General features: G+C 38.0%; 1 protein-coding gene across 4 annotated transcripts in view; it reads right to left on the bottom strand.

Annotated features, from left to right (window-relative positions):
• DYTN (dystrotelin) overlaps window positions 1–12,024 on the bottom strand; it is a 92,707-nt gene that overhangs the window by 44,795 nt on the left and 35,888 nt on the right. The gene's annotated exons all lie outside the window — the stretch shown is intronic.

The raw sequence follows: 12,024 nt of genomic DNA on the forward strand, positions 1-12,024 counted from the left end.
AAAAGATGGAAAAAAGAATGACAACAACCATATTTTGTAATGAAATACTAATATATATACAAATGTTTACTTTGTAGTGTCCATTTGTAACATCATATTTAAGATAATTTAAGATAATTACATGGAATATAAAATGGTAGATCTCAATGTGCCCCCCATGTGACATCATTAGACAATTTAATGCTGGCTTAACACAGTGACCACATATTCTTGTGAAATTGTGACAAAATACAATTTCGAAAAAAAAAAAGGATATAAAGCATACATTTGCACATACTAGCTAATAGTATAAATAGGTAACTTTGCACAAAGATGTAAAAATATGCGTACAAGTAATACACAGTGTAACATAAAAGCTATGAAAGAATGAGTAAATAGACCGAATAATATATTATTGAAAACAACTATTCTATTGATCTGAGATCATAAATATATCAGAAAAGATAAACACATAAAGGGAGATTTATTAAAACCTGTCCAGAGGAAAAGTTGCTGAGTTGCCCATAGCAACCAATTAGATCACTACTTTCATTTTTGAAAAGGCCTCTGTAAAATGAAAGAAGATATCTGATTGGTTGCTATGGGCAACTAAGCAACTTTTCCTCTAGACAGGTTTTGATAAATCTCCCCCATACAATATATACACTGTGGGGGAGATTTATCATTGCTTTTAGAGCATTTTTTTGTCTATGTTTAGGCGCATTTCAGGCGCAAGCATCATATTTTGAGTCTTTTATGCGCCTTTTGATATAGACAGTTTTACTCTTTTTGTCTACCAGTAGAACTTTTTCTTTTTGACCATGTCAAAAGTCACTATAGGTACTTTTTTAGGCGCAAAGCTACACCACCTACCAGTAGGCATTAGAATAATTTCTACCTTCCACAATTCAACCTTTAACCTCTTGTGGCCGACAGCGTCCCACTCCCCTTCTATGACACGCGCTCAGGAGCTGAGCGCGGGTCATAGCTGGGTGGTCCTGGCGGCTTTCTGCCACCAGGTACCATTTCTAATGCCAGACATTACCGATCAAGCTTTAACCCCTTAGACACTGCAATGAAATTTGATTGTAGCGTCTAAAATGCAAGTAAAAATGTCCCGGCAGCTCTGTGAAAGTAAGTAAAAACACTTAACCTGACAAATTCAGGACCCGGAAAAGTGTCTACTTCCCTCCCTCACAAGCATCTAGAAAAAGTGTATGTGGTAGAGCTTTTCCCACCCACAGCAGAGCTGTCCAAAATTCATCATCCTGCTGCACCTTCTTGATAAATAAGATGCACGCTAGTCAAACCCACCACCCAAATAAACGTGGGAAAATAGCTCTACCGTAGACATTCTTTGATAAATCTGGGCCTGTGTGCAGAACTCATTTTATTATAGAACAACTACAGTTCTCTCTGTGAATTCAAAATGTTAATAAACCATAAAAGGGTATTCCCATCTTCATAAGAAATGTTTAGATTGTAGAGTACGTAAAGTTATACTTTTTTGAAAATATATATCCTTTTCATGTTACAGATGCTTTTCTCTACCTGTTATTTACTGTTATTGTTTAGGCTACAGATCACCTTTTTGCACTCTGAAAAAGTGGACCTGTTGCTGCTGAGGTCACAAACTCTGCACAGAGTTGGAGAGGTATGTTATCTCTGCTTGGAACCTTATCTTCATCATCATCATTGAAACAGGCTCTTCTGCTTGTATGCAAGCTGTGCTGTGTCAGTGAGCCATGCAAAGTGCTAGTCATGTGCACACAGACAGCAAAGACACTTCAGACACACAGTCCTGTGTGTCTGAAGCGTCAATCACAGAGCAAAAAGCCATCCCTACTGAAAGCAGGAAGAAAGGGGAGGCTGGGCTCTGTTCTGGCTAAAAAAGACAGAGGAGAACATCACTTTAAACCTGAACATTTAAGAAAAGTGAGGTTTGGTTCTTTTTTTTTAGTAATTATTGGGCAACTATTAGTGTGCATATATATCATGTAACTAAATGAAAAAGAAACTTCTCCCATTTCACTTGTTTATTTCCATTTGTTAAAGAGAATAATTAACAAACAACTCAACATTTACAAATAAATATTTGTGACAATTAAAATAAAAAATCGGTGACCAAGATAGTCACCTTTATTTTCAGAAATAGTCATAAGACAATCAAATTGTTGTGCAGCAGCAGCTACTACAGTCCCAAAGACACTGTTCAGAGAGGTAAACAGTTTTCTTTCTCCATAAATCTCCTGTTTAAGAAGAATCCATAAGTTCTTAATGGATTTAGGTCAGGAGATGAAGGGGCCTTGTCATTATTCTTTCATCTTTAAAGGGGTTATCGAGGAAAGGAAAAACAGAGCTACTTTCTTTCAAAAACAGCTCCCCATCTGACTTTATGTTGGGTGTGTTTCTGCAGTTCAGTTCCACTGAAGTGAATGTAGCCAAGTTGTAAAACCACACCCAACTTGGAGACAGGTGTGGAGCTGTTTTTTAAATAAATTAGCTGTGTTTTTTCTTTTCCTGGATAACCTCTTTAAGGCCTTCACTGGCTAGCCATGCAGTAGAGTACTTCAATGAATGCTTTGTTCTGCAGAAAAATCCTCCTCTTTTTGAAATATGCAGACTTTTGCTGTACCTCTGCTTAAAGAAAGTGGCTTCTGAAAACTGGAAGTAAGTTTTGAAGTTGACTTTGAGTCCATATTCAACTAGAAATGGTCCAACTAGCTCATCTTTGATAATACCAGTCCATACCAATACCCCACCTTTACCTTGCTAGCGTCAAAGTGAAGCTTTGTGCCAGTTACTAATCCAGACACTGGCCTATCCATTTGGATGGTTAAAAGTCACTCTCCCCTTAACAGTCCATAAAACATTTGAAATTGTATCTTTAGGTATTTCTTGGCCCAGATGTTACAAGTGATGTGTGTTGTTCAGTGGTGGTTGGGTATTAAACTTCCTTACTTAGGTCAAGAAGAAAAAGAAAACAGAGCGCTCCAATGTGTAGAACGATTTGATGGTAAAAGGGGGGCCCCTTTAATAGAAGGACTCACCAGATATAGTTGTGCTAGGATAGAGGCACAACACTCGTATGCATGATCTCCTTTCGGAGGTGGTGGAATCCGATGTGGACCGCAGCTTATTCCGCCCAGGCAGCAGCATGGGAATTGGAACGGCAGAGTTTTCACACCAGTCAGGTGTGAGGGGATGAGGGATAGATGACAGCGCTGTCCACAAGCTAAGTATGGATAACTTTTATTCACATGTAACACGTTTCAAGGACGCTCCGTCCTTTTCCTCAGACATGCTCAATATACATAAAAAGCAACACATATATACTCATTTGGTTATATGAACCGGAAATGACATCACAAATTAATTTGCATAAAATGTTTCCATGTGATCCAAGATAATATATATAATTTTTTTTTTTATACATAGATAAATAAATAAAACTTCGAACCTATCATTGAAATGTTTTATCTATTGTCTCATTTAATCCCCTTGGCTACAAGGAGTTAAGGGAATAAATCCAAAAGGATTCCCTATTCACTAATTTTTGAAAGCAGTCATCATATTCTAAACAGATACTTTCCAAGATAGTTAGTTTCAAACAATTGTGGTTACTGTTGTGTAAAGCTGTGGTGTGTCTTGATACACTATGTAATATAAAATAGTTTTTGATATTATATCTATGTTTATTTATGCGGGCACGTACAGTTTGTACCGTATGGCCCACATACTGAAGCCCACACTCACATGTAAGGAGATAAATAACAAAGGAATCGGAGGAGTTAAATTTTTCTTTCAAAGGAAAAACTTTGCCTGTAGAGAAAGATGTTACTGAATCACAGGGAGGAAACGCAATCCATTCGCAGCACAGACAGCGTTTTTTATTGCAGCGGAATGTACCAATCATGGTAGGTTTACAGATATTTGGTTTGATAGTTTTATTTTTTAGTTTGCTTGGGGCTAAATGATTTCTTAATGTTTTTGCTCGTCTGAATGTTAGGGTAGGACGTTTTGGGATTAATGATTTTAAAATAGGATCCGTCATAATAATTGGCCAGTGTTTATTTAATATGTTTCTTATTTTGTTTGCGGCATTGTTAAAAGTGGTAATAAAATGTAATTTGGGTGCTTTGTTTTGTTTTTGTTTTACCTCATATTTAATTAAATCAGTCTGTTTTAGTCCCTCTACTCTTTTATATGCGTTTGTTAAAATTTTTTGGGGGTAATTTTTTTCTTTACACTTATATAAAATTTTTGATTGTTCTTTAACCCCTTAAGGACGCAGGACATAAATGTACGCCCTGGTGCGATGGTACTTAACGCACAAGGACGTAAATTTACGTCCTGTGCATAACCGCGGGCATCGGAGCGAGCGTCCGCCATTAACCCCTCAGGTGCCGGGATCAATACAGATCCCGGAATCTGCGGCAGTGCGCGATTTAAATGAACGATCAGATCGCCCGCGGCGCTGCTGCAGGGATCCAATCATTCAGAACGCCGCACGGAGGTCCCCTCACCTTCCTGCTTCCGGCGTCTTCTGCTCTGGTCTGTGATCGAGCAGACCAGAACAGAAGATAGCCGATAACACTGATCTGTTCTATGTCCTATACATAGAACAGATCAGTATTAGCAATCATGGTATTGCTATGAATAGTCCCCTATGGGGACTATTCAAGTGTTAAAAAATTTTAAAAAAAATGTAAAAGTAAACATAAAAAAAAAGTGAAAAATCCCCTCCCCCAATAAAAAAGTAAAACGTCCGTTTTTTCCTATTTTACCCCCAAAAAGCGTAAAAAATAAATTTTATAGACATATTTGATATCGCCGCGTGCGTAAATGTCCGAACTATTAAAATAAAATGTTAATGATTCCGTACGGTGAACGGCGTGAACGTAAAAAAAAAAAAAAAAAATCCAAAATTGCTACTTTTTTAATACATTTTATTAAAAAAAAAATGATAAAAAATGTATTAAAAGTTTTTTATATGCAAATGTGGTATCAAAAAAAAAGTACAGATCATGGCGCAAAAAATGAGCCCTCACACCGCCACTTATACGGAAAAATAAAAAAGTTATAGGTCATTATAAACGTACTAATTTGGTTAAAAAGTTTGTGATTTTTTTTAAGCACAACAATAATATAAAAGTATGTATTAATGGGTATCATTTTAATCGTATTGACCCTCAGAATAAAGAACACACATCATTTTTACCGTAAATTGTACGGCGTGAAAACGAAACCTTCCAAAATTAGCAAAATTGCGTTTTTCTTTTAAAATTCCCCTTAAAAATAGTGTTTTTTGGTTGCGCCATACATTTTATGATATAATGAGTGATGTCATTACAAAGGACAACTGGTTGCGCAACAAACAACCCCTCATACTAGTCTGTGGATGAAAATATAAAAGAGTTATGATTTTTAGAAGGCGAGGAGGAAAAAATGAAAACGTAAAAATTTAATTGTCTGAGTCCTTAAGGCCAAAATGGGCTGAGTCCTTAAGGGGTTAAAATCCTCGGAGGAAGAAAATGAATTAGCCCTTCTAGCTAAGGGCCTTTCTTTTTGCCCGACAGCAGCACCAAATCCCTTCCAATTATTTTTGGTCCTAAATGACTATACTAGAAAATGTACTCTAGCGAGGCATTTTTATATTCAAAATAATAAATTTCATAAAAATGATAAAACCCAAATAAATGACAATATGAACACTAATGATATGACCCCAGAGCCTAACTTTAGACATGTTCATGTAGTTCCCAAATCCTCCTTCTACCCCTTGAGTTACCGTGGAAGCTTCATAGAGACTTTTTATGCAATGGTCAGCGAAGATTTTCGCATTAGACCTGCAGATAAGGTTGGGGGGGGGGGGACTGTGATTTTAAATAGAGAAGACTACAATCATGAAGCCCTGCGTGTTACCGTATATCTGACACAGATTATTACACTATTTTATGATCAGATCCCTCAGTGGAGTATTTTAAAGAATATAATAATTTGATACAAGAAGCAGATAAAAATAATATTCTGAATAAAAAAGAGAAAGCTTTCTTACAAGTGAAACAATATTCATTACCAACATTTTATTACCTGCCGAAGGTCCATAAAGATCCTAAAAAACCTCCGGGTCATCCAATCATATCGGGCATGAATGCAATAACCTGTCACTTATCACATTATGTGGATCTCTTTTTACAAACTTACGTTTTAGAATTACCAGCGTATTTAAAGGATTCTATGCAACTTATTAATGAATTATCTATTTTAAATGTAGAAGGAGATTTCGCATTCCTAACACTGGACGTGAGTGCATTATATTCAAATATTCTTGAAAATAAGGGGCTTGGCGCAATAAATAATTTTTTAGTCAATATCTGATATTCAATCCCAATTTTTATTAGATTCGATTAAGTTCATCTTAAATCATAATATTTTTTCTTTTAACCTCTTCAGTACACAGGGCGTATGTATACGCCCTGCATTCCTAGTCCTTAAGGACCGAGGGCGTATCCATACGCCCATGGGAAATCCGGTCCCCACCGCTAGCCAGTTGGGGACCGGAGCCGGATGCCTGCTGAAATCATTCAGCAGGCACCCTGGCACATCGCCCAGGGGGGTCCTGAGACCCCCCCATGTCAGCGATCGGAGAAAATCGCATGTCAATTCAGACATGCGATTTTCTCCAATTCCGGGCTGATCGGGTCTCTAGTGACCCGATCACCCGGAAAATAGGGCTGATCGGAGTTGTCAGCAACAGCCCCGATCAGCCTAAAGGATAGGAGTAAGGTTGCAAAGCTGCGATCTAATCCTATCCCCTGGCATTAGTCAGAATGGAGTTCTGACCAATGGCAGCGCAGGACAGGGGGTTGCCATGGCAACCCCCCATTCTGCCCGCCCCTGGATGTCGAGTGGCTCTGAAAAGAAGATGGAGGCCGTACCTGCAGGAGAAGATGCCTGGGGACCTGGGATCTTCGCTGGAGCCTGCAGGATCCTGATCAGGTAGGGAATCGACAGTGGGGGTGGAATTGAAAGTGAAAGTAAATCGATCTTTACTGTGGCAACCACTAGAGGGGCCAAACTGCAACTCCCAGCATGCCCAGAGAGCCAAAGGCTGTCTGGGCATGCTGTGAGTTGTAGTTTTGCAACATCTGGAGGGTCACAGTTTGGAGACCACTGTTACAGTGGTGCCCAAACAGTAGCCCTCCAGATGTTGCCAAACTACAACTCTCAGCATGTCTCGACTGCCCAGGCATGCTGGGAGTTGTAGTTCTGTAACATCTGTCCCTTCAGATTTAGCAATTTTCATGACATTTTTGAAAATTGCTGCTCTACTTTGAAGCCCTCTAATTTTTTCAAAAAGCAAAAGTATGTCCATTTTATGATGCCAACATAAAGTGGACATATTGTGTTTGTGAAGAAAAATAAAATTTATTTGGAATATCCATCTTCAAAGTTAGAAAAATGCTAAATTTTCAAAATTTTCATGAAATTTGGGGATTTTTCACCAAAAAAGGATGCAATTAACGCCAAAAATTTACCACCAAAATAAATGTATACAGAGAAATTGGAGTTATAACACCACCTTAAGTATAAACGTATAAATCTTTATTGAAAATGTTTTACATAAAAAACATATAGATGCAAAAAAGTGAAGTATTGCAATGGAAATCCAACACAAAAATATCTGGCGCAGAGTAAGAATAATACATACAAATGAGTACATAGAAATTGTCCACACCCTGTATATAGCAATCTATGGAATAATACAGTTTAGCCACTATGGGCTATCCATACAAATGCTGCTTAATAATGTATCAGGATTAGCTAGTAATATAACCCAGAGCTGGTATATAGCCAGGTCTGAGAGTGCATAGTGAAATACAGTGATATTGGGGACAACATGTCTAAGTATTCAGTGAGAATCAATATGTAACCTACCCATGTGGGATAACGAACTCTGCAACCGACCCCTACGATCGTTTCGGTTTCCCTTTTTCAAGAGGTACTGACTACGTGAGTGGTGTGGTGGTTTATATGTGTTGCCATAATGATGTAAATTACCTACAGCGGTGTGGAGATTCCATCGGCGCCTGCGCCATGTCTCGCCGGAACAAAAGGCTGGCCCCACTTCCGGCGTCTACGTCCATCTGCGCAGGACCGAGAAACAATGTTCCCGGGCATGCGCACTGGACTCCAGTCGCTTCGGAGGGCCGCGTCACTGGCGAAGAACACGGCGCAGGCGCACTGGACATCGCGCCGCTGAGAAAAATGTCCTAAGTAATCACTGCATTCACCATGCACTCGCTTACATACCTGGAGGATCAGAAAAATATACAAGTGAGAAAAGAACATAAAATAACATAATCACAAAATCATATTAGTGTATCAAAAATACAGAGTACAAGAAAGACTGATTATAAACAATCAAGTGCAAAAAATATATATAAAAAAATATGTAAAAAAAGGGGGGAAAAAAAAAAAATATATTAATATAAGTTGTATTTTATAATGTGTGATGGTGAATATAAAATGTGATACACATGAGGATCCAAACTGTGATCATATAATAATCTAAGTGTCTCAACCACTAAGATATATGTAGCTGACTAGTGAAAAATATATAATAATTGGTGAAATGAATGTGTACCGTGAATACACCAAGCTGCAAGCGAAAAAGAGGGTGAATGCAGGGAATATAATATTTTCATATCCACTGATGGTTCCTTATGGACCAGATGGGTAATACAGTACTGCCAACATCTAAACCAAACCAAGACACCATGTAGAACCATGTGAGATGGGTCCTAGAAAATAAACTCAAAAATGTTCTGTTAACAAACAAACTGTTAAAATTGAACACACGGTAAAAAATATATTAAAAACAATATTGGAGACAGACGGATATAGTTTGCCTATATATTTAAAGTAAGGGATGCTGCACAATAGATCCCGTGCTATAATATGTAACACCCTAATAGTATCCTGGGGTATACAGAGTGTGGGGTTGAATCAAAAAGATTTAAACCACATGAGGAGGGAGAGAAATTAAAGAGTAGAGAGTTCACCCCCCCAGTATACCCTATCTAGGGAATTGAATCGGCCATAAATTTACTATGACTAATAGATATGGAGATTTTAAACTGCAAGCCAAGAGAGTACAAACAAGACCATCTACCACTGGGAGAGAGATGCTACTATAGAGTCTCAATATCTAAGAATAATAATAATAATTCTTATGCTATAAAAAAAGGGGAAAAGCTCAATTGCTCATTGAGTCCATTAGGGACCATCGTATCCAGCATAATGATCCAGCGGCACTCCTTTTGCGCCAACATTTTTTTCAAATTACCACCACGAATATTACCTTGAATTTTTTCTATACCTTTTATTTTTAACCCGTTTGGGTCACAATTATGTTTTTCTTTAAAGTGTCTTGGTATCGTTTTTAAGATGGACAAATCAATGCAGTTCCTAGCCGACAATATGTCACGTACATGCTCGCGCACACGGATACGTAGTTGTCGAGATGTTAACCCTATGTACACCTTCTGACATTCACAGGTAGCATAGTAAATCACGTGTGTGCTGCTGCACGAGACATATTGTCGGATGGTGTATTCACGATTACCATTAGTTGAAGAAAAGGTTTTAGCTCTTACTACATTTGAGTTGTTACAAGCTAAGCAATCACCACAGGGATAGCATCCCACCCTTTGCTTAGCTTGTAACAACTCAAATGTAGTAAGAGCTAAAACCTTTTCTTCAACTAATGGTAATCGTGAATACACCATCCGACAATATGTCTCGTGCAGCAGCACACACGTGATTTACTATGCTACCTGTGAATGTCAGAAGGTGTACATAGGGTTAACATCTCGACAACTACGTATCCGTGTGCGCGAGCATGTACGTGACATATTGTCGGCTAGGAACTGCATTGATTTGTCCATCTTAAAAACGATACCAAGACACTTTAAAGAAAAACATAATTGTCACCCAAACGGGTTAAAAATAAAAGGTATAGAAAAAATTCAAGGTAATATTCGTGGTGGTAATTTGAAAAAAAATTTGGCGCAAAAGGAGTGCCGCTGGATCATTATGCTGGATACGATGGTCCCTAATGGACTCAATGAGCAATTGAGCTTTTCCCCTTTTTTATAGCATAAGAATTATTATTATTATTCTTAGATATTGAGACTCTATAGTAGCATCTCTCTCCCAGTGGTAGATGGTCTTGTTTGTACTCTCTTGGCTTGCAGTTTAAAATCTCCATATCTATTAGTCATAGTAAATTTATGGCCGATTCAATTCCCTAGATAGGGTATACTGGGGGGGTGAACTCTCTACTCTTTAATTTCTCTCCCTCCTCATGTGGTTTAAATCTTTTTGATTCAACCCCACACTCTGTATACCCCAGGATACTATTGGGGTGTTACATATTATAGCACGGGATCTATTGTGCAGCATCCCTTACTTTAAATATATAGGCAAACTATATCCGTCTGTCTCCAATATTGTTTTTAATATATTTTTTACCATGTGTGTTCAATTTTAACAGTTTGTTTGTTAACAGAACATTTTTGAGTTTATTTTCTAGGACCCATCTCACATGGTTCTACATGGTGTCTTGGTTTGGTTTAGATGTTGGCAGTACTGTATTACCCATCTGGTCCATAAGGAACCATCAGTGGATATGAAAATATTATATTCCCTGCATTCACCCTCTTTTTCGCTTGCAGCTTGGTGTATTCACGGTACACATTCATTTCACCAATTATTATATATTTTTCACTAGTCAGCTACATATATCTTAGTGGTTGAGACACTTAGATTATTATATGATCACAGTTTGGATCCTCATGTGTATCACATTTTATATTCACCATCACACATTATAAAATACAACTTATATTAATATATTTTTTTTCCCCCCCCTTTTTTTACATATTTTTTTATATATATTTTTTGCACTTGATTGTTTATAATCAGTCTTTCTTGTACTCTGTATTTTTGATACACTAATATGATTTTGTGATTATGTTATTTTATGTTCTTTTCTCACTTGTATAATTTTCTGATCCTCCAGGTATGTAAGCGAGTGCATGGTGAATGCAGTGATTACTTAGGACATTTTTCTCAGCGGTGCGATGTCCAGTGCGCCTGCGCCGTGTTCTTCGCCAGTGACGCGGCCCTCCGAAGCGACTGGAGTCCAGTGCGCATGCCCGGGAACATTGTTTCTCGGTCCTGCGCAGATGGACGTAGACGCCGGAAGTGGGGCCAGCCTTTTGTTCCGGCGAGACATGGCGCAGGCGCCGATGGAATCTCCACACCGCTGTAGGTAATTTACATCATTATGGCAACACATATAAACCACCACACCACTCACATAGTCAGTACCTCTTGAAAAAGGGAAACCGAAACGATCGTAGGGGTCGGTTGCAGAGTTCGTTATCCCACATGGGTAGGTTACATATTGATTCTCACTGAATACTTAGACATGTTGTCCCCAATATCACTGTATTTCACTATGCACTCTCAGACCTGGCTATATACCAGCTCTGGGTTATATTACTAGCTAATCCTGATACATTATTAAGCAGCATTTGTATGGATAGCCCATAGTGGCTAAACTGTATTATTCCATAGATTGCTATATACAGGGTGTGGACAATTTCTATGTACTCATTTGTATGTATTATTCTTACTCTGCGCCAGATATTTTTGTGTTGGATTTCCATTGCAATACTTCACTTTTTTGCATCTATATGTTTTTTATGTAAAACATTTTCAATAAAGATTTATACGTTTATACTTAAGGTGGTGTTATAACTCCAATTTCTCTGTATACATTCATTTATGGAGTTCCCCTGTCCTTGACAGGATTAGTACACACTCCCCTATGGGTGCCATTGGGGCACATGGGAGTGTATGGTGTATTTTTTTAGGACTTTGGTATTCACCACCAAAATAAAGTAGAATATGTCATGAAAAAACAATCTCAGAATCAGAATATTCTGTAAAAGCGTTTTTGCGTTATTAATT

This window comes from Hyla sarda, chromosome 8 (assembly GCF_029499605.1).
Source record: "Hyla sarda isolate aHylSar1 chromosome 8, aHylSar1.hap1, whole genome shotgun sequence".
In the NCBI taxonomy this organism is placed as follows: domain Eukaryota; kingdom Metazoa; phylum Chordata; class Amphibia; order Anura; family Hylidae; genus Hyla; species Hyla sarda.